The sequence below is a fragment of the Trichomycterus rosablanca genome, unplaced genomic scaffold, assembly GCF_030014385.1.
Source record: "Trichomycterus rosablanca isolate fTriRos1 unplaced genomic scaffold, fTriRos1.hap1 scaffold_145, whole genome shotgun sequence".
Taxonomy (NCBI): Eukaryota; Metazoa; Chordata; class Actinopteri; order Siluriformes; family Trichomycteridae; genus Trichomycterus; species Trichomycterus rosablanca.
This window is the reverse complement of record NW_026946973.1, coordinates 98,946-122,082: the sequence shown is the minus strand read 5'-3', so window position 1 is coordinate 122,082 and position 23,137 is coordinate 98,946. Positions and strand designations below refer to the sequence as shown.

Sequence of the window (23,137 nt, the reverse complement as noted above, 5' to 3'; positions counted from 1 at the left end):
GTGGGGTCCTAATAACTTTAGAACCCTTCTAGACAAATACTAAAAGAGACAAATTTCCTAGTTGTGTGGTAGAACTGTTAAAGTAGGGATTGTTCTGCAAGGTTTTCTCACAGATGGTGAACATGTGGAACAGCTGAATGAAGTTGTGGGTGTGGCTTATGCAAATTGTTTATTTGCTGAATAATTTGGACCATGAAGAAGCATTAGCCTTATTTACAGTCTCTTATTTGTTGAAGAAAGGTGCTGGATAACATAGGACACTATCAGATATTTCTTAAAAGTTTACTTTAGTGTTAAGAGAAAGGGTTAAATAAAATGTGGCTTGTTTGGCCAGATTATCTTGCTAAAGGACTCTTTAACCATTGGGCCAAACAATAGGATATATGGGTTTCTGGACAGTGAGAGTTTAAATAGTATGACTAAATATTAAAAAATCTTATTTAAAGAATGAATAGTCTTTCTTTATACAGGTAATGGTGGGGTCCTAATAACTTCAGGACCCTTCTAGACAAATACTAAAAGAGACAAATTTCCTACCTGTGTGATAGAACTGTTAAAGTAGGGATTGTTTTGCAAGGTTTTCTCACAGATGGTGAACATGTGGAAAAGCTGAATGAAGTTATGGGCGTGGTCTATGCAAATTGTTTTTTAATTGCTGAATAATTTGGAGGATAAAGAAGTATAAGCCTTATTTACAGTCTCTTGTTCGTTGAAGAAAGGTGCTGGATAATATAGGAAATTAACAGATATCTCTTAAACGTTTACTTTAGTGTTAAGAGTAAGGAATAATACAATTTGGATTGTTTGTTGAAGGACTCCGTAATATTGTGTTATACCACAAATACAATAGAAGATACATCACACAAACTAGTTTCCTTATACTTGAGTACCTGAAAAATGAAAACTTAAATAAAAGTTCAAGGCTATGGTTTCTATTTGCATCAGATTGAACATATCCCTTACAAACGTACCGGTAATTCTTAACTCTTTAATGCTCTCAACAAGAACTCAACTTTCAAAATTTTATGGATGATTTTTCAGCTGCTGCTTCAGGTTGACACATAATTTAGAAATGGTGTTTTCTTAAAGTAAGAATACCAATGTTTTTTACGTTTAACACACGCCAATCAGGGAGTAGATACAGCCAAAAAAAGATTATTTAAATACAGCTTATTTTACCCAGCTATTTACATTATACTAATGGTTGAACAGATCATTAAAGGGTTAAAAGTGCCACACGTTTAGTTAAACTTGCTTGAGTTTTGCTTTTAAATTAATTCTGCCAAAATTCAGTTGTTTTAGGTTATTGGGATATATACAGTATCTATAACTTGAATTTACTACCCAAATCAAAAAAAAAAATGGAACAGTATAGAAAATGCAAATAAAATAGATGCAGTGTTTTTTACACTTACATCGACTCTTATTCCATCTTTTATGAACCCAAAATATTTCATGTTTTGTCTGGTCAACTTCATTCTTAACATACACATACATGCATTTTAAGCTACAACACATTCTAAAAAAAGTTGGAACAGGGCAATTTAGTCCTCGTAATAAGGTTAAAAATAACTAAATAATGACGTGATTTCAAATAGGTGATGTGAACAGCTGATTATAATCATGAATTGGCACAGATCATGTTCAGATGGAAGGAAGAAAAAAGCTTGTTAAGGTGGTTTACAGGCTTAAAAGAACAATCTTATATTTTTCTAAATGACCGCTTCAGTTTATACTAACAGCATTTACTTTTACTTTTAATACTTAAGTACATTTAATATCAAATTACTTTTGATACTTAAGTACATTAAACACCAGATACTTTTAGACTTTTACTCAAGTAATATTTTAAAAGGTGACTTTTACTTCTATCAAAGTAAATTTCTGGTAAGATACTTGTACTTTTACTCAAGTATGGCCTTCAGGTACTTTATACACCACTGCACCTAACACACATAACACACACACACATTACCTACACTCTAAAAAGAAATGTGTTAAAAACGACACACACTGTGTGGAATTTCAACATGTGAAGAGTGTGCTCAGGGACGACACATACTGTGTTGATTTAAACACAGTAAATGTGTCATCCTGTTTTTGCACACCCACCGTGTTAGGATACTTAACACACACAATGTGTTGTTCTTACACAATGTGTGTTGATTATGTGTAATTAAGAAAATGGGTAAAATAAAGTGTACAATATTACAAATGTTTAAATACCATTCTTTTTTTGTGACAAGTGATAAATTAAAACAAATTACAAACAGTTTAACAGTAAAGGTACAAAATATATCTTTCTTGAACTTTTCTTTTCCATTCTTAAAGATGACTCGTAAAAGGTCTGTTTCTCTGTCCTAAAAGAAAGATAAAAAATATCATTACAAGGTACTACTGTGTTTCTCTCTCAGAGAGTCTTGTGTAATCACATTACAAAATATTAACTGAATTAGACATTTACAACATTAAATATTTGATTAGTCAACCAACCAAATGAGTAATCAGCTAACACAACTAATATTCCTCCAAATTTGTCATGTCTCTAATATTCACATAGGCTGTTTAACAACTATTAAACAAGTCACCTGCAAACTAGTTACAGCATACAAGCTCAAATGTTTCCTTTACCTTCTGGTAAATCAGATGATTTACTACCCTAGTAAATCAGATGATGTATTTTGGAAGAGTTGTGCTTTACCCTAAATATATCCACCACTACCAGCTTTAACGCTAATAACAATAAGCAATGTTCCTAACGATTCGACTTATAGAACCGATTCTTCCGAACTGATTCTGAACCTCCGAACCGACTGCATTAGATCCTCTTAAATCCTAATGAATCAATCGATTCAGTTTTTCGATTCGTTGAAACGGATGATTTAAAATAATTGATTCAGTAAAACGAACTGAGCTAAACTGAGCTAAAGAAAAATGTTAAAATGATTAAAATCCGCTTCTCATAATGAGATTTAACTGAAATAATGTTACTGAATCACTGTAACCACACAGTCCCAATAGTTCAGTTAAGTAAATTACCTTGAGAAAACTCAACACACAGAGGGTTGCTATGGTAACCTCATCCACAGTCATTCTGTGGTGGCGCCATTTTGACCAAACTAAAAGTCCAATTAACGGTTAGCCAGTTAGCTAACGATAAATAATACCAATAAAAAGAACGACTAGTCATGTTTAACAGAACATTTATTACTGAATAGGAACAGAAAAGCAAACTTAGGTTTATATTAATGTAATTCAGTGCCTCCTTTTTTACCTAACTAAGTCAATTGTGAGTCTATTGTAAGTTAAAACAGGTCACAGGGTTAAAACCTACTTTTTATAGCTTGGCTTGACATAAAACACACAACAAAACACTGATAAACATGAACTAAATAAACATCAATAAAACATACTGCTCCTGCTCCTTTCCTTGCATGGTCCAAAAAGAGGAAATCAACCATGAAACACAGATATACATGATAGGAGAAATGTGATTAACGCATATTTTTTATTTATTAATTTATTTTTAATCTTCCATGTGAAATAATCTATGTTTCTAGTCAGAAATAAAAAATTTTATCCAACAAATGTAAGTAAAATTGAAAAAATATATATTTTTACGCAATGTATTTTCTCACAGTTCTGTGTAGACTAACTATTGGAGTTACTTTACACGCGTCTGTGTAAGAAGTGGCCAGAAATGACACAAAACATGTTACAGACCACAGGACACAGTAGTTGTGTAGAAAAAATGACACATTACTTTTTAGAGTGTAGCTTCCGAGAACAGGTGTTCTCAGGGTGGTGTGGCCGTAAACGAGAGACGCTGTAAACAAGCTGCTTCTTATAGAGGACCGTCGTTCAGGCTTTCTAAATAAATAAATAATTAAAAGCTTAAAACTGTTTAGGTTAGGTTGTCAAATTTCAGGCATATGTAAACAAAAATCTCAAGTGGGCGACTAAAGAAATGTATTTATTTATAAATAGTGTTTATGGTTTTACGCTTTATGTTTAACTGATAAACTATCTGATGAAGTAAAAGCTCTGAACCTTTTCTGTATTTTGGCTCCGCTGTTCTTCATGTTTCATGTTTACAGTTTCTTCATTTTACACTAATTAATAAACTTGTGTTTTTACTTTCCCGGTTGTTTCTGAGGTATTTGTGTGATTGGCTGATAGTCCTGCACTGAGGATACTGTGGGTCACTGTCAGTGTTGCCAACTCCTCAGTAAGGAAAGTAGCTATTGGCTGTCCTAAAAAAGTCGTTAGAAGTCGCTAAATGACGCCATCGCCTAATTTGCATAGGGGTTAGCACATGTGGAAAGGTCTATATATTATTGTAAACTGTAGGTAGCACATCTCAATAGATCCATTGATCTGTATCTCAGCCATATAGTAAAAATGTAGTATGTTTACATGTATCTCAGGCATGTAGTAAATAATATTCTAACCCTCTATGAGGAATATCTTCTAAGGTTTTACCTCCGTGATTTATCATACCCTTTTGGATAAAATCCCAGTGAGAAAACTATAGATCACACAGATCTTATCTATAGCTACAAAAACATGGAATAAGGAACAAATCATTAGAACTGAACTGACAAGGGAAAAGCAACAACATTGTTTGACGTACACAAACAGCTAAGTACAAGATAACGTAATAAATGCTCAACATATTCACTCAGTAATGAACTTTATTAGACACGACCTTGCAGCTGAACTGCTAAGAAAGCACAAAACTGAAAAATAACCGAATACATTTTGTGTTGTCGTAATGTTAAGGTCGCAGATTGTTATTTAAAAATGATTGGCTTTCCTAGATGTATCACTGAACGCATGTATAAACATGGTTAAATAAAACATTAACACATAGCATTAGATAAACAACTGTTATTCAACTGTATGCAATCATGTATAATTTGAGCACCTTGTATAGATCTGAAATAGAATACAAAATAAGTCACATGATAACGGCATTACATACACTTAAACTTTACACTTTTAAAGGAATTAAAACTAAAACCACACATTACTAACCGCTAGCAGAAATAAATTAGGCAAAGGTAGCACAGAATTATAGGCGTTCCACTCAACGAGTCAAAAGCGGATGTGCGCATGCTCGGTAGGACAAATCGATGGTATTGGGTAAAATAAGTCAACAGAACAACGGCAGCACCTGCTGCTCGGTGAGGACAGTAACTGCAGAACGATATGTGCTCTCACGTCCGAGTCTCCAAAAGTCTCCAATAACACCAGAAAAAGTCACGAGGGTCTGAAAACTCGCTAAATATATATAAGTTGGCAACACTGAGTATTACACTGTTTATTAGCCTGACTTAAACGTTAGCGAGTCATGTGACCCATGTGTACCGTCCAATGAAACAGCTGTGTGTGAGTCTCTGTGGCGTAATCGGTTAGCACGTTCGGCTGTTAACCGAAAGGTTGGTGGTTCGAGCCCACCCAGGGACGAGTGTCTTTTATTGCCCAACCTGCCTGTTGATCAAACGGATGTGAGACACAACAACAATGTGTAGCTCCACAGAATAGTGGAAATAAGTAACTGAAAAACATCCAGTAAACAACAGTCCTACAAGCACAAATATCCACCTGATAAGTCATCAGAGACCGGCTGTCCAAAGTGGAAGAACGTTCTTTTGGTTTCCGTAGATGTTAAATGAAGATACTCGCCCAACGACCCTGAGATTAAGAGTCTCATGCTCTACTGACTGAGCTAGCCGGGCTTAAGCAGCTTGTCAGAACAGCTCATCAGTCAGACCATCAGAGTGATGTAGGTTTAATTCACTAACATCACGACCAGGGGGGTATTCCAGAAAGCGAATTTAACAAACATCAAACTTAAACCTGAACTCTGACCCAGCCATATCCGGCATGCCGGAACTTTTCGTGTCGGCCCACATCCGGCAGCCGGATCTGGCCTGGTGTCAAAATGAATGACGGATAGATTGTGGCTCGTATACGGCTGCCCGGATCCCAGCCATGACTGCCAGCAATATGCCAGCACTTAACCATCTGCTAGCCAGAACAGCCATTATTGCAGTTCTGGCCTACTGGAGATTTTTAAAAGGCTTTCCCCCACCATATTTAACCTTTAATGGTTACTGGGACTACTACAACAGTTCTTGCTTCTTATTGCTATGAAAAATAAAAATAAATAAATAAATAAATAAATAAATTTATATATATATATATATATATATATATATATATATATATTTATTTATTTATATATATATATATATATATATACTTTATTATAATTATAAGTAATACTAATAATAGAGTACAATTAAAACAGTAACAGAAAAAAACAAATGTACACCAAAACACATTTTTCAATATTTTATTTCAAGTATTTTTATTTATTATAAAATGTTTTGTCCTGCCATAATTGACTGCTGATCTCCTGCCTCCTGACACTGGTCTGTAATTCTAGAATGAAAACAAAAATGATTTTTCATAGATCAATGTGGATCTTATTCAAATTTCCAGTTCCATTTAATGATGGTAACTGTAGTTTAAATATGTTTACCTGGTTAAAATGGTTTATTGATTCACTCAGGCAGCAGGAGTGGCATCATGAAAAGCAGTTTCCAGAACAGTGCTAGAGCAGAAGAAACAGTGCCTTTAGTAGGCTGAAAAACATAAGCACAAACTTTGAAATATGTGCTGTAGACATGATAATGTACTTTTTGATTATAATATTTTACAGTTATGTACAGTGCTTGCATACAGTATCCCTAATCCATCCTGAAAATGTCTTTCAAACTGTATGTTGATAAAAGCAGCTTTTGTGATTATCTTACCAAGATCAGTGTAGCACAAATTACAGAAGGTGGCTGAGTGAGCTGGACTCGGGGTGCGCAAAAAGTCACTGCAGAAATATAAACACTACATTAGTTCAATCATTCAATCAAGGAAATGTATAAAGACCTTTAAATATGTGCTTTAGGCATGATAATGTGCTTTGTCTTTGTAAACATGTTTCCTGGGTTATTTATGCCAGCCAATGACTAAAAGTTTTTATAATATTGTCAACTGCCAGGAAGAGGGAACTAATGTAACCAACCTTTTATATACATCACACCCCTTACTCAAAAACAATGGACCACCAGCTCCATACAGCTGTAGGTATAGGTAACTAATGTAATCGTTTTAAAATATTATGTGTGTAATATAACTTGGCTATATTGTTAGATGGTTTATATCGTATTTATAATATCAGTGTAAGTTTCCTTTAGGTGTATGTTTTAAATTATTTTTGATAGTCTTTGCTGCCATATTTATGTATAGCTGGCTAGATAGTTAGTTTACCGTACCTGCCAAGCTAGCATTTTTGGCTAACGTTAAAACATAGCTATAATATATTATTAATTATCAAAAATACAAAAGTATTTGATTCTATATATTGTGCTGTTACTACAGTATATCAGTATTTTTAATATAATGTTTTAGTAAGTTTTAGTCCTAAAGAGCAGCTGTTAACGTTACCTTTAAATTCTCAATAAATAAGTGTAAAAAATAACGGATTTCTTATTTAAACTGAACTAAATGGTCGAGGCTCCACGCGCATGCGTTCAGGGAACCTTTCGTATTGAAGTAGTGAACTGATTCTATCTGACACCACCATGTATTAACATTAAGGTAATAGTTAAAAATCTCTTGTCAGTTATCATTCAGATGTGGGGTGCCGCAGGTCCGCCGAGTCTCAGTCAGCCGACAGTGGGGATGTGCAGCCGTAATCGGGCCAGATGTGGGGTGCCGAGCCGACAGACAGCCAACACTGCCGAACCGGAGCCGGAATCGGCCCAGATCTATCGTGCTAGCTAGGAAGTGAGCGTTCTCTAACTAGCAGGTCCTATTGACCTGGGCTTCAAATGTTGTGAGATCTTTTTAATGCCCCTCTCATTCAAGTCAGAAACATGCCATTATTTCAATTAGCCAAACTTAATGACCCTTCTGTAAATGGTTTAATGTGCACACTGATGCTACTGGCTTGTTTTTCTTTTCTACAATGTAAGTTCATACCTTCAGGTTCATGTTATTTGAGATCTCTCCATAGATTTCTTCCTCATATGCAGATGATGTATCTGGAAGTTTTATATGAAATATTTTATTCAGAAACCTCATTTAATATTAGTTCATATGTGATACTCATTTCTAGTTGAATTAGTAGGGGTTAGTGAGTTGTAGTGAGCATTCCATAGAGAGGCCCGTATAGGTATGTCCCCACATATGGAACACATCATTGGGAGGCCTTTCTGACTTCAATGTATGTGAACTATAAGGTTCTCCTGGTGCAGTTGGAAGTTGGGAGCCAGTGTTCCTATGGACAAAGGGCCTGGCTATCTCTCTTAGTGCCTGGTGAGAAATGTGATCTACATTTACATTTACATTTTCAGCATTTAGCAGACGCTCTTATCCAGAGCGACTTACAGAAGTGCTTCTATAGTGAACATTTCATTTCTCAAGTTTAGGAAAACAACAGTCAAAGAACACAAATCTGCTAAAACCTGTTAGAACCAAAGTGCTTTTTTTTTTTTTTTTTTTTTTTTTTTTGGAAATGAATAAGAATGGAACAAAATGTTAGTAAATAAGTACAAGTCAGCCTAAGTGTTTAGTAAAAAGGTGGGTTTTTAATCGTTTTTTAAAGACAGCAAGAGACTCAGATGTTCGGACAGACAGAGGAAGTTCATTCCACCACTTCGGCGCTAGAACAGAGAACAGCCTTGATGCTTGTCTTCCTTTAGTCCTGGATGGGGGCTCAAGTTGAGCGAGACTAGAGGCTCGGAGGTTGCGTGGTACAGAGCGGGGTTTGATTAGGCCACAAAGGTAGCTTGGGGCTGGTCCATTTTTGGCTTTGTAGGCGAGCGTCAGTGTTTTAAACTGAATGCGTGCAGCTACAGGAAGCCAGTGAAGAGAACGTAGCAGTGGGGTGATGTGGCAGTGTTTAGGTTGGTTAAAAACCACACGTGCAGCTGCATTTTGAATGAGCTGTAAGGGTTTAATCGTGGACATGGGAGCTCCAGCCAGAAGGGAGTTGCAGTAGTCCAACCGTGAGATTACAAGTGATTGCACCAGAATCTGGGTAGCTTCCCTAGAGAGAAAGGGACGAATCTTCCTGATGTTGTACAGGAGGAACCGGCATGATCTTGTCATGTTGGCTATATGAGGAGAGAATGTCAGCTGGTTATCAAGGACAACACCAAGACTTCTTACCTTATCAGATGGTCTGATCTGGGAGTCATCCAGAGAAATTACTAGGTCCTGGGTTGGAGACTGATCTCCAGGAATGAGCAACATCTCTGTCTTGCTGGGATTAAGTTTCAGATGATGAGCTGACATCCATTGTGAGATATCTTGCAGACATGCTGAGATGCGAGCTGAGACTTGCGCGTCAGGAGGAAATGACAGAATGAGCTGAGTGTCATCTGCATAGGAGTGGTAGGAGAAGCCATGGGAGGCTATGACCTTGCCCAGAGAGCGGGTGTAGATAGAGAAAAGAAGTGGGCCAAGTACAGAGCCCTGAGGAACGCCGGTTGAGAGAGTGCATGGAGGAGATATGGATCCCCTCCATGACACTTGGTAGGAGCGCCCTTCCAGGTAGGAGGCCATCCATTGCCATGCTGAACCTGTTACTCCAAGGTTGGAGAGAGTGGACAAGAGAATGCTGTGATTCACTGTGTCAAAGGCTGCAGAGAGGTCAAGAAGAATAAGGACAGATGACAGTTTGGCTGCTTTGGCTGCATGAAGCTTCTCAGTAACCGCTACAAGAGCGGTTTCCGTAGAATGCGCTGCCTTGAAGCCAGACTGGTACGGATCGTGGAGGTCATTCTGAGTGAGAAAGGCAGATAGTTGGTTATAGACAGCACGTTCAAGAATTTTGGATAGAAAAGAGAGGAGTGAGACAGGTCTGTAGTTGTTGATGTCTGTAGTGTCTAGTGTAGGTTTCTTAAGAAGGGGGATGACCTGAGCCTTCTTAAATGCAGTAGGGACAACACCTGATGTCAGGGAGTTGTTGATGATGGGTGTGATGAAGGGGATTAGGTCCTGTGAGATGTCTTTGAGGATGGTGGATGGTATAGGGTCAAGTGCACATGTAGTGGGATTGCTGGATGAGAGGAGCTGTGTAACCTCATCCATGGTGAGTGGGGTGAAGCTGGTGAGTGTGTTGGTGGGTTGAGGGTCAGTTGAAAGTGGGTCAGTCGGAGAGAAGGATTGATTGATTTTGTCGATCTTGTCCTGAAAGAATGTTGAAAAGTCAGTAGCAGTGAGAGAGGCAGAAGGGGGAGGAGGAGGAGGGTTTAAAAGAGAGGAAAAGATAGCATGAAGCTTACGTGGGTCAGCAGCAGATTGTTCAAGCTTGGCTTTGTAAAAAGATGTTTTTGCAGCAGTCACGTCAGATGAGAACCTGGACAGCAGATCGTGGTAGGAGTGGAGATCACCACTGAGCTTAGATTTCCTCCACTTTCTCTCAGCTGCCCTTAATTCTCTTCTGTTGCTGCGCAGTGCATCTGAAAGCCAAGGAGCAGGGTGAGAAGGTTTTCCTCGTTTGAGGGTAGGAGGACAGAGCTGATCGAGGGATGTTGAAAGAGAAGAGAGTAGAGTATTAGTTGCGGAGTTGAGTGGAAGGGTAGCAAGCATGTCAGGGTTAGGTAGTGAAGTTAGGATGTTTAAGAGATTAGCAGGGAGGAAGATAAAGAGTGAAGATTGGGGCGTGTTGTAAGGGTGAAAGTGTGGTTGGAGGTAGGAAGAGTTGGGAGGCAGAGAGAGAAGGACACAAAGTGATGGTCAGAGAGGTGGAGTGGGGTGACAGTGAGGTCCAGAACAGAAGCTGGACGGCTGAAGACCAGGTCCAGAAGATTGCCTCCTTTGTGTGTCGGAGGGCTGTGGTTAAAGAGGAGGTCGAAAGATGAAAGAAGAGGAAGAAGACAGGAGGACTGAAGTGTAGGGAGATTAAAGTCACCAAGAAGAGTTAGAGGAGTTCCATCTGAAGGGAAGAAACTCAGAAGAACATCCAGCTCTTCTATGAAGTCTCCCAGTGTGCCAGGTGGTCTGTAAATGACAATGATATGAAGAGTAATCGGAAAAGTAACAGTAATAGCATGAAATTCAAAACAGTTGGGGGTAGATGAGGTTGCTGTTCCTATAATGTGCCCTCTGATGTCTGCAGGGTCTGTGAGATATAAGCACAGGAATAATTGAGTAGCACATGCTGAGAAAAAGTTTGATAGATTAAACAGTTTCAGAGACTGATAGTACTTACCCAAGTTAGTTTAGATCTATTTAAACCAGATGTGTTGTATGTAAATCGCTGGGGTATTTAAACCTGGGGCTGGCGTAAAAGAAGGGAGAGAAGAAATCGGCTGTCTTCCTCCGAGCAAAATCGCGAATGCTCGTTTGTCACTGCCTTGATATTGTTCTGAAATAAAATCTTTGGGTAAATTAGTCAGTGGCAAGCGGAGTGGTCATTTCTTCATTAACACGTCATCACTACAAGACAATTCACAGAAAGACACAGTTCAGTTTGAGAAGCGCACAGCCCAGCTAGCATGATAGATCTGGGCCGATTCCGGCTCCGGTTTGGCAGTGTCGGCTGTCTGTCGGATCGGCAGTCCGCATCTGGCCCGAATATGGCTGCATGTCGCCACTGTTGGCTGACTGAGACTCGGCGGAATTGCGGCACCCCGCATCTGCCCCGAATATGGCTGCATGTTGGCTGACTGAGACTCAAAGCAACTTTTTTAATCCAATATAATAGTTGTATATGTATGTGTAAAATTATTTTACAGTCGCTTGATAAGCTTGTTTGACTTGAACCAGATGTACGTACGCTAAGCCATGATAACTGTTTATAACAATGATAACTGTTTATAACAATGATAACTGTTTATAACAATGATAACTGACAAGTGATTTTTAACTATTACCTTAATGTTAATACATGGTGGTGTCAGATAGAATCAGTTCACTACTTCAATACGAAAGGTTCCCTGAACGCATGCGCTAGGGGGCTCGCGCATTTAGTTCAGTTTAAATAAGAAACTTATACTTATTCACTGAGGATTTCAAGGTAACGTTAACTGCTGCTCTTTAGGACTAAAACCTTACTAAAACATTATATTAAAAATACTGATATACTGTAGTAACAGAACAATATATATAATCAAATTATTTCGTATTTTTTATTAATACATTTAGTATAGCTATGTTTTAACGTTTTAACGCCAAAAATGCTAGCTTGGCAGGTACGGTAAACTATAACTATCTAGCCAGCTATACATAAATATGGCAGCAAAGACTATCAAAAATAATTTAAAACATACATCTAAAGGAAACTTACACTGATATTATGAATACGATATAAACCATCTAACAATATAGCCAAGTTATATTACACACATAATATTTTAAAATGATTACATTAGTTACCTATACCTACAGCTGTATGGAGCTGGTGGTCCATCTTTTTTGAGTAAGGGGTTTGATGTATATAAAAGGTTGGTTACATTAGTTCTTCCTGGCAGTTGACAATATTATAAAAACTTTTAGTCATTGGCTGGCATAAATAACCCAGGAAACATGTTTACAGCGACAAAACACATTATCATGCCTAAAGCACATATTTAAAGGTCTTTATACATTTCCTTGATTGAATGATTGAACTAATGAAGTGTTTATATTTCTGCAGTGACTTTTTGTGCACCCCTGAGTCCAGCTCATTCAGCCACCTTGTGTTATTTGGCCTACACTGATCTTGGTAAGATATTTACAAAAGCTGCTTTTATCAACATACAGTTTGAAATACATTTTCAGGATTGATTAGGGATAATGTATGCAAGCACTGTACATAACACTGTAAAATATTATAATCAAAAAGCACATTATCATGTCTAAGGCTACTTAGCATGTCTACAGTTACTTTTTTTCTTATTCAACATTTCTTTTCCATCATTAAGTGGAACTGGAAATTTGAATAAGATCCATAAATAAACTATATAATAATATAAATATATATAATAAAATATTGAAAAATGTGTTTTGGTGTACATTTGTTTTTTTTGTTAATGTTTTAATTGTACTCTATTATAATTATTACTTATAATTATAATAAAGTATATATATATATATATATATATATATATATATATATATTATTTTTTTTATTTTATTATTTTTTTTTTTTACAGAGTATTTTCACAGCTACAAGAAGCAAGAACAGTTGTAGTAGTCCCAGTGACCATTAAAGGAAAGCCTTTTAAAAATCTACTGCAGGCCTTATCTGGGCCTTATCTTGGCCCGATAATGGCTGTTCTGGCTAGCAGGTGGTTAAGTGCTGGCATATTGCTGGCAGTCATGGCTGGGATCCGGGCAGCCGTATACGAGCCACAATCTATCCGTCATTCATTTTGACACCGGGCCAGATCCGGCTGCCGGATGTGGGCAGACACAAAAAGTTCCGGCATGCCGGATATTTATATCCTACGTTTTTTGCTAGCTGGGTACCCACCCAGTTCTTTACATCTATCTCCTATTGTCACTCCAGCTCAAGCCTACATACAAATACATTGTGAGTTTAGTCCCATTTAACAACTGTGGACACATTTGCTGACATCGGATTCAAAACCAAACTCTCATCACACAGAGGACTCGGATGGAATTTACAGTTTAACAAATACATTTATTCATCAATAAAGAAACACTTGTCTCCTGAGCCCTCAACTGGTCTTGGTCAATTGGTCACCTCCATGATAAGAAAACACCTGAACTACCACAATAGTATTTATTTATTTTTAAATGTAATTTTAAAACATGTCTGTTCAGTCTGTATTAGGATTTAGATGAACTGGGTTTTATGCACTAGAAGATGGTGGGATAATTAAACATAAATATGAGTATTTCTTTTAACAAAGGAGTTTAGCTACCACTAATTTGGTCTATAGATAAACACAAAGAACAAAGACTCATGATGATAGAACAATGCAACACTGTTCAGTCCACAGCCCTCCATTCACACCTTCTCATGTACATTCTGGTTGAGGACGGTTCATTATTTGCTAAGTGGAAATCATCTAAAGACTAGAATTTTGGAGTGTAGACCTAGAAGTGTTAAAGTAAGAGGCTATTCATTCATGAAAACTTAGCAAACACCATAAAGACCAGGGTAAAATTCTTCCACTTGAGAGTAAAAGTTGTTCTGTGTTTATTAAAGTAGATTAAACTTGAATAATGAACAAAAACAGATTCAGATCTGAGGTTGGTACATTACACCACATAACTTTTAATGAGTAATGATTATATTCACACCATGATGTACAGTACATTCAATAATTGAAGTAGAACAGTTCTAGAAAAAGAAAACCATACAGCTTTACCTCCTGTGTGAATGTGCTGGTGTTGTTAGAGAGAATAATGCACAAAAATACTTTCCACACTTTTAACAGTGATGTTACTTTCCTATGTGAGTTTGTTGATGTCGTTTAAGATTACTTTTATTAGCAAAAGACTTTTTACACTCTGAGCAGTGATACGGTTTCTCTCCTGTGTGAATACGCTGGTGTTTTTGAAGGGTACCATGTTCAGCAAAACTGTTTCCACACTCTGAGCAGTGATAGGGTTTCTCTCCTGTGTGAATACGCTGGTGTACTTTAAGGGCACTACTTTGAGTAAAACTCTTTCCACACTCAGTGCAGTTATACGGTTTCTCTCCTGTGTGAATACGCTGGTGTTTTAGAAGGGTACTAAGTTCAGCAAAACTGTTTCCACACTCTGAGCAGTGATACGGTTTCTCTCCTGTGTGAACACGCTGGTGATTTTGAAGGTGACCCTGTTGAGTAAAACTTTTTCCACACACTGAGCAGTGATATGGCTTCTCTTCTGTGTGAATGCGCTGGTGTTTTTGAAGCGTATTCTGATAAGAGAAACTGCTTCCACACTCTAAGCAGTGATATGGCTTTTCTTCTGTGTGAATGCGCTGGTGTTGTTTGAGATTACCCTGCGTAGTAAAACTCATCCCACACTCTGAGCAGTGATATGGCTTCTCTCCTGTGTGAATGCGCTGGTGTTGTTTGAGATTACCCTGCGTAGTAAAACTCATCCCACACTCTGAGCAGTGATATGGCTTCTCTCCTGTGTGAATACGCTGGTGTTGTTGGAGATGACTCTGCTTAATAAAATTCTTCCCACACTCTGAACAGTGATATGGCTTCTCTCCTGTGTGAATGCGCTGGTGTTGTTTGAGATTACCCTGCATAGTAAAACTCTTTTCACACTCTGAGCAGTGATATGGCTTCTCTCCTGTGTGAATACGCTGGTGTTGTTGGAGATGACTCTGCTTAATAAAATTCTTCCCACACTCTGAACAGTGATATGGCTTCTCTCCTGTGTGAATGCGCTGGTGTTGTTGGAGATTACTCTGTGTAGTAAAATTCTTCCCACACTCTGAGCAGTGATGAAAGTTCTTCATGTTTGTGCTTTGATAAGACTGTCGAAACTGTTTCCTTGGAAAGCAGCAGAAACAAAGAAACAAGTCAATTAATTAGAATTACTTTTACTACATTAATACCACAATAATATTAAACTCGTCACCTAGTAATAAAAACATTAAATTCACTTCACGTCTAAGTGAGAATCTGAATTCAAAGAACATCAGGATAAAATACTTATAAATACTGCAGATATTAATAATTAAATAACTATAAATAACTTGATATAAATAAAGATATAAGAGATCTTTCTCAACATCAGTCCTGCACCAAGCAAATCTAATCCAGTTCATGACAGGACTAATAATTAGCTCACAAGTGTAAATCTTTGGTGTGCTGGGAGTAAAAAAGGCTTCATAAATCACCACAATTATGAGCATAAAGCTATTTTAAACAGTCTGAATATATTAACCTGATAATATTAAATAACATAATAAAATAAAAAGAACAACAAATGCAACATAAATGTAAAAGAAACAAACAAGAAAACGCTTTACCTTCCTGTTAGAATCCTGGCAGCCACTTTAACAAAGCTGGTGTCTCCAGCAGGTCGTTTCTAATGAAGAACGTGCAGAAGATCCTTCTTACCAAGTGACTCAGCTACAAGTCTAGAGTTTAGTCCTTAAATAGAGCTGAGGACAAAGACCCAAGACCAGTTCAAAACTCTGCATTGGTCAATCATCAGCCAACCATTCACACCTTCTTGTGTGAAGTACTAGCTCATTATCTATGGAACGTGTGCAAATGAACTAGACGAAGCCACAAAGCATGATGGGTGAAGTCAAACTACACCTATTTATCTCAGCAGAGAAGTTATTTACATTTAATCCTCAACACAAACAAGGAATTGAAAGGCTATTCTGTAAAGTGAAATGACATGAACTTCGATAAAGCTTTTATGATAAGAATCTAAGTCATGTAAAATGCTGTATGTATATTTGTGTGAATTAGTTTCTACTGTATATGAGGAACAATAAGAAAACTAGAAGAGGAAACACCCACCTATAGATTTATCTGTAGATTTATTATGATTTTACTTTAATTTAAAGTCATCTAAAACATAATTTAAGCTCATTTCCATTTTATTTTAGATTGTTATTAAATAAAATAATCTTGATTACATGAATTGTTATTGTTATTAAAATGAATTATCTTGTTTCCACAGAACAATTCCACTTTATAATGATAGTACATCACCTGTAGTTTACACTCAGTTAATATCAAGACATTCTGATGTATCATTTCTAAATAAATTCTAGAAATGTAAGTGTACCAAAAAATAGGGTTTAGATGTGCATACACCAGGGTGCAGATAGCATCTGCCTAATTTAAAATAGTTCTTCATGTAACCTGAAATTATATTCATATATCATTAGTTAATAATGAAGATTAGAAAGGAGAAGAAAACAGGAGAGGAGAAAAACAGAAAAGAGTAGAAATGAAATTCAGAGCTTTTAGTATTTAAAGTGTTACTAATAAATGTTCTTTTATGAGATCTAAAACGATTATAAAATGACTAATAAAACTATATTATTAATATTAATAAAAGATTCACTAGTAGTACACTAATCATTCATTTGCCATTTCACCAATATCTGTGACACCCTGGATTCTGGGCTAGTTTCAGCTTCAGGGTTGATTTTAGATCAGACATTAGGCTGGATAATTTTGCTGAACCTGGCAACTCTCACGGTTTTCCTGCCAAATTGGGCTTGTTTAAAAATTCAGTCATGGTTGAAAATTGGGCTACTTTCAAAATGTGTCACGGCTGTTTAAAAGCTTTCATTACAAACCGTACAAAATGTTTTTAATGAGGATTTGCGCTCACATACCTATGAACAAGGTCTGCTAGTTTTAGCATGTGAACAAAGTCACACACAAATATACATACAGCATTTTACATGACTTAGATTCTTATCATAAAAGCTTTATCTAAGTTCATGTCATTTCACTTTACAGAATAGCCTTTCAATTCTTTGTTTGTGTTTAGGATTAAATGTAAATAACTTCTCTGCTGAGATAAATAGGTGTAGTTTGACTTCACCCATCATGCTTTGTGGCTCCATCTAGTTCATTTGCACACGTTCCATAGATAATGAGCTAGTACTTCACACAAGAAGGTGTGAATGGTTGGCTGATGATTGACCAATGCAGAGTTTTTAACTGGTCTTGGGTCTTTGTCCTCAGCTCTATTTTAGGACTAAACTCTAGACTTGTAGCTGAGTCACTTGGTAAGAAGGATCTTCTGCACGTTCTTCATCAGAAACGACCTGCTGGAGACACCAGCTTTGTTAAAGTGGCTGCCAGGATTCTAACAGGAAGGTAAAGGGTTTTCTTGTTTGTTTTTTTACATTTATGTTGCATTTGTTGTTCTTTTTATTTTATTATGTTATTTAATATTATTAGGTTTATATATTCAGACTGTTTAAAATAGCTTTATGCTCATAATTGTGGTGTTTTATGAAGCCTTTTTTACTCCCAGCACACCAAAGATTTACACTTGTGAGCTAATTATTAGTCCTGTCATGAACTGGATTAGATTTGCTTGGTGCAGGACTGATGTTGAGAAAGTCAGATCTCTTATATTTTTATTTATATCAAGTTATTTATAGTTATTTAATTATTAATCTCTGCAGTATTTATAAGTATTTTATCCTGATGTTCTTTAAATTCAGATTCTCACTTAGACGTGAAGTGAATTTAATGTTTTTATTACTAGGTGATGAGTTTAATATTATTGTGGTATTAATGTAGTAAAAGTAATTCTAATTAATTGACTTGTTTCTTCGTTTCTGTTGCTTTCCAAGGAAACAGTTGCTACAGTCTTATCAAAGCATAAACATGAAAAACTTTCATCACTGCTCAGAGTGTGGGAAGAGTTTTACTACGCAGAGTAATCTCAAACAACACCAGCACATTCATACAGGAGAGAAGCCATATCACTGCTCAGTGTGGGAAGAGTTTTATTAAGCAGAGTAATCTCCAACAACACCAGCACATTTACACAGGAGAGAAACCGTACCACTGCTCAGAGTGTGGGAAGAGTTTTACTCAAAGTAGTGACCTTAAGGTACACCAGCGTGTTCACACTGGAGAAAAGCCGTATCACCGCTCAGAGTGTGGAAAGAGTTTTGCTCAACAGAGTAACCTCCAAACCCACCAGCGTATTCACACAGGAGAGACACCGTATCACTGCTTAGAGTGTGGAAAGTGTTTTGCTGAACATAGTACCCTTCAAAAACACCAGCGTATTCACACAGGAGAGAAACCGTATTACTGCTCAGGGTGTGGAAAGATTTTTGCTCATGAAAATAATCTCAAATGGCATCAGCGTATTCACATAGAGAAACCACATCACTGTTAAGAGTGTGGGAAGTATTTTACAGAGGTGGAAAGTAACGAATTACATTTACTCGTGTTACTGTAATTGAGTAGTTTTTTGTGTACTTGTAGATTTTACAGCCTGTAATTTTACTTTTACTTAAGTATGTTTTGTATTAAGAGTTTTAATTCGCTACATTTTAAATAACATCCGTTACTAAGTAAAAAAAAAAAACACACACCTAAAAAAAAAAAATCGCGTCTGGGAAACTGCTGCAGAGAATTTTGAGATGGGGAGTCGGATCTTTTACTCGGTTCATTTTCAAGAGCCGTATATATAATGACTCCCAGCAGTGCAAATTGGTTCCTTCATTTCAGTTTAAAGGGCCGTTCAATAGAATCGAATCATTCTACGACACATCACTAGTGGTTATACAGTTTAAAATGTTTTATGGAACTAAAATGACACATTACACACCCCTAAATGTTTTAAATGTTGTATCAACATGTTTCTTCTATTATATTTGAATTAAAAACAACTATTGTGAGATTTATATCCACTTGTTATGTTTGCATTACACAGAAGAGACACGCCCTCCTGTTTAAAAATAACGAAGTAACGTTTACTCTGAGTACATTTTAAATGAGTTACTTTTTACTTGAGTAGATTTTTAGGCTGGTAACTTTACCCGTAAAAATTCATTTAAGTAATCGTATATGGAGCTAATTTAGTGCCAAAACTTCGCAAACAATATGATTTGTAATCAAACAAAACACAATGTACAAATAAAAAACACTATTTGTAAACAAACACAACATGATGTATAAATAAAAAACACGACTCTAACACACACAGTGTGATTTACAAATACAAAACGCCACTGTTGCAAATGCATATGTGACTTTCAAATAAATGCACAGCTGTTTTCTAATACACTGCATTTCACAAACAAATAGAACACATTTTACAAATACAAACGCTGTTCCGCTAATGCCGTTTGTGAATCACGTGACTTTTGGCACTGTTCTGGCGCCTTGTGTCATACCCCTTTTCCACCAACGCGGCACGGACCCCGTTCCGGTTCCTGAACTTGACTTTGAACCGATTCCGTGTTTTTCCACCAAAAAAAAGAGGTTCCAGACAGTGAACTAGCGGGCCAATCTGGCAATCTGGCAGAATACTTGGTTTTTTAGCCTGAACCGTGACGTCCGTCTGAGGGCGTGTCATGTTATACAGCATAGCGCGTTAGCAACAATGGCGTCCGCTGGAGTCTCGTATGGAGCTGCATTTTTATCTTTTAAACTTTACCTGATCACATTTTGAGCCAGTTTGCCGCTTATATTTTCAAAGCGCATTTAAAAAGATGAACTGTGTGATATGACGTGATAAAAGTGACCCGGACAGAATGAAAAACGCTTAATGTAAAAAATAAAGCGTGAAGCTTTTTCAACTCCCCGAGCTGCATAAACACCACACATGTAAATCCAGCTAAACACAGATACATGTGGTATTTTAGAGTAGATTTGATGTTTATTTCAAACAGATGGATGTTCATGTGGTGTAACTTTAGTGTTTAGCGTTGAGCTAATCGGCTATTTGAGCCGAGAGTCGCGGTGAAACCGAAGCGCAAAACGCTTCTCACGTTAACGAACTAAAAAAACAACAACTGAGACAAACACATCGCGTCTTCTTATCACCGATTGTTAGATCAATGCTTTTTACATAAAAACGAACATCGGTAACAACAGCACAAATGCTCGCACATAATCTACACACTCCGCCATGATATTACTACTCTTAACTTTCGTTCAGTAACGCCCACCGATGATGACGCTGCTTGGTTTTCAAGAACTGGTGGGAACGTGCGTCGGTTCTCTACAGAACACCAAGGTTCAGAGAAACCTGAACAGAACCAGCCTGCACACCAGAGGGGCTCCACGTCAAAACGTCAAGTTTTCACTCATTAAATCATGTATTTTGTGAACTTTGTGGAATAAATGTAGGATTTATACTTGTAGATTCTGGGTTTTAGGGAGTTCAGCTACTGTTAATATTTTTCCCCAATTGAACTAAACCTGAACTGATGTTTAATTGTTCATTAAGACTTCACTAGGAGTTATTACCATCAAGCAAATGTAAAGCATATTTCTATATGAAGAGAATCTGTTTCCAGATAATATACACTGAGGTTTAATTGTTTGATCATCAGGCATGGCTGTGCAATAAAAGGCTCTCGTCCCTGGGTGGGCTCGAACCACCAACCTTTCGGTTAACAGCCGAACGCACTAACCGATTGTGCCACAGAGACACGCGCAGAGCCAACAGCACAGCTGTTTCATTGGACGGTACACACAAAAAATCTAATCTCTCTCTATACAGGCTCACTGTGGAGGCAAATTGGTGGTTAAGTGGGCTGGTCTAAACTGCTGTAGGCTAAATGAGCAGAGATAAACTGATGAAGGCTGAATGAATGTACCACAATACAGTATAGTTTAGATAGTTCACACATATAAGAACCTACAAAACCTCTTAGATGTGTATTAAGAAAGTCTGAACATAAGAAATGACTAGACAGTGATGTCTGAAGTAGGACTGAGATCTCAGATCATTAAATAACATGAAACTGCTGCATTTCTGGTGCAATAACAACCAAATTCAGTTTAGGAGCCGCTCATTTCTGCAGATCTTCACTGAAAGTGTGCAGAATCTCTAATGGTTTTTGTGCTGCCATGCAGCTGGTTGAATGGGGGTTAGTGTAGAATTATGTACAAAGATTTAAAGAGAGAATATATGAACTGGCCGGTTAGCTCAGTTGGTTAGAGTGTGGTGCTAATAACGCCAAGGTCGCGGGTTCGATCCCCGTACTGGCCACACCCACTTTAATTATCTGTTCTGCTCAACAACAGTAAAGCTCTCCATCGTTTCTGTGTGGCAGCTCCATAACTGAAGGGCTGTCAGTGTAGAATCGGGTATGTGGGTATATGCCCTACCCTTGGAAGTCGGCTGGTTAGCGCAGTTGGTTAGAGCGTGGTGTAAATAACGCCAAGGTCGTGGGTTCGATCCCTGTATGGGCCACACCCCCTCTTGGACTTAAACTAACAAACAAGTGATCCTTCTCTAACTAGCAGGTCCTATTGACCTGGGCTTCAAATGTTGTCATTCTGGTAGGACAATAAAAGTGATATACTACTTTTTATTCAATGTATTTAACTACATAGTGTTGTGCAACATTCCATGTGTACTTAATACTTTTGTATTTTAATACTTGCAAATTTAAATACTTGCATACTTTAATACTTGCTTACTATAATACTTTGCATTAATATATATTGAGCTGCTGTAATAAATTATCTATCTATAGATTTATTTAATTTTATCTGTAATGCTAGTGAGGGGCCAAACTATCTTTAGGAAGGTAAATATATCTAGCTTTGGGGTTGTTGAGGCTAAATATTCATGATTGTTGTAATGTTGCTACACAGTCACATTAGAAATCCCTTTTAAAACTAATGTTTGATATTGCAGGGTCTGATGAAGACACAAAAAATCTTATCCGGTGGAGAGTGGCCAACCAGGCCCTCTTCACTGGAAAACAGAATGCAGCGGTTCGAGGGTTTGAGTAAGTAACTGTTTGTTTGACGTAACAAAATTTGTGTTACATCTTATGCATAATATTAATTACAAAGGGTGGTATAAAGACAAGTTTTAGTATTCAAGTTTTGCAAACTTTTTCAAAGCATTAAAAACTTTTAATGACTAAACTTTTTTTGAAGTAGTGTATGCTATATACATTAATAACTGTTATGTGCATTATATTGTAGAGTCTTTGTGTTGGAGAACCAAATGCAGGGGAAGGTGACTCCCACTTATGTGAAGAAGAAGTGGGAGAACCTCAAACAAAAATACAAAGTAAGCTTCGTTTGTTGGTAAGATCTTCAGTAAAAATATCAGAAAATATTTGTAATACAAGTTAAGGTCCTTGTACTGTGCTTATGAATCTTGTAGGAACTTAAGTGTCCACCTACTGGGGTAAGTACAGAGGGTGGTGAAGCAACAGCAGCATCCTGGAAATGGTATGCGGATATGGATGAGGCAATAGGTGGGAGCAGAGCCGTAGATAGAGAGAGTTGCGACACTCCTTGATCTCGCCGCTACGCGGTCACGTGGTTCATGTAACCCTCCAATAGTTCCAAACAAACCCGGCGCTGTCATGTTCTCATATGGGACAGGCAGCAGTAAATGAAATATTAAACGCTAAATAATACACATTTGTACAATTTATGGGTATTTTCAACTGCGTTTACATTTACTG

The 23,137-nt window shown here is 37.2% G+C and overlaps 1 long non-coding RNA gene and 4 other non-coding genes across 5 annotated transcripts; 1 reads left to right on the top strand and 4 right to left on the bottom strand.

The window, feature by feature from the left end:
• LOC134305719 (U7 small nuclear RNA) lies at positions 1-59 on the bottom strand. Its single transcript, XR_010008755.1, has one exon. It is a non-coding gene; the product is annotated as a U7 small nuclear RNA (small nuclear RNA).
• A 417-nt stretch (positions 60-476) lies between these two features.
• Positions 477-535, bottom strand: LOC134305718 (U7 small nuclear RNA). The gene has a single exon (XR_010008754.1). It is a non-coding gene; the product is annotated as a U7 small nuclear RNA (small nuclear RNA).
• A 5,856-nt stretch (positions 536-6,391) lies between these two features.
• Positions 6,392-6,851, bottom strand: LOC134305715 (uncharacterized). Its single transcript, XR_010008753.1, has 3 exons — positions 6,825-6,851; positions 6,551-6,622; positions 6,392-6,450 (listed from the first exon to the last, which is right to left on the bottom strand). It is a non-coding gene; the product is annotated as an uncharacterized LOC134305715 (long non-coding RNA).
• A 14,208-nt stretch (positions 6,852-21,059) lies between these two features.
• trnan-guu (transfer RNA asparagine (anticodon GUU)) lies at positions 21,060-21,133 on the bottom strand. Its single transcript has one exon. It is a non-coding gene; the product is annotated as a tRNA-Asn (tRNA).
• Positions 21,134-21,622: 489 nt separating this feature from the next.
• trnai-aau (transfer RNA isoleucine (anticodon AAU)) lies at positions 21,623-21,696 on the top strand. The gene has a single exon. It is a non-coding gene; the product is annotated as a tRNA-Ile (tRNA).
• Positions 21,697-23,137: the final 1,441 nt, after the last annotated feature.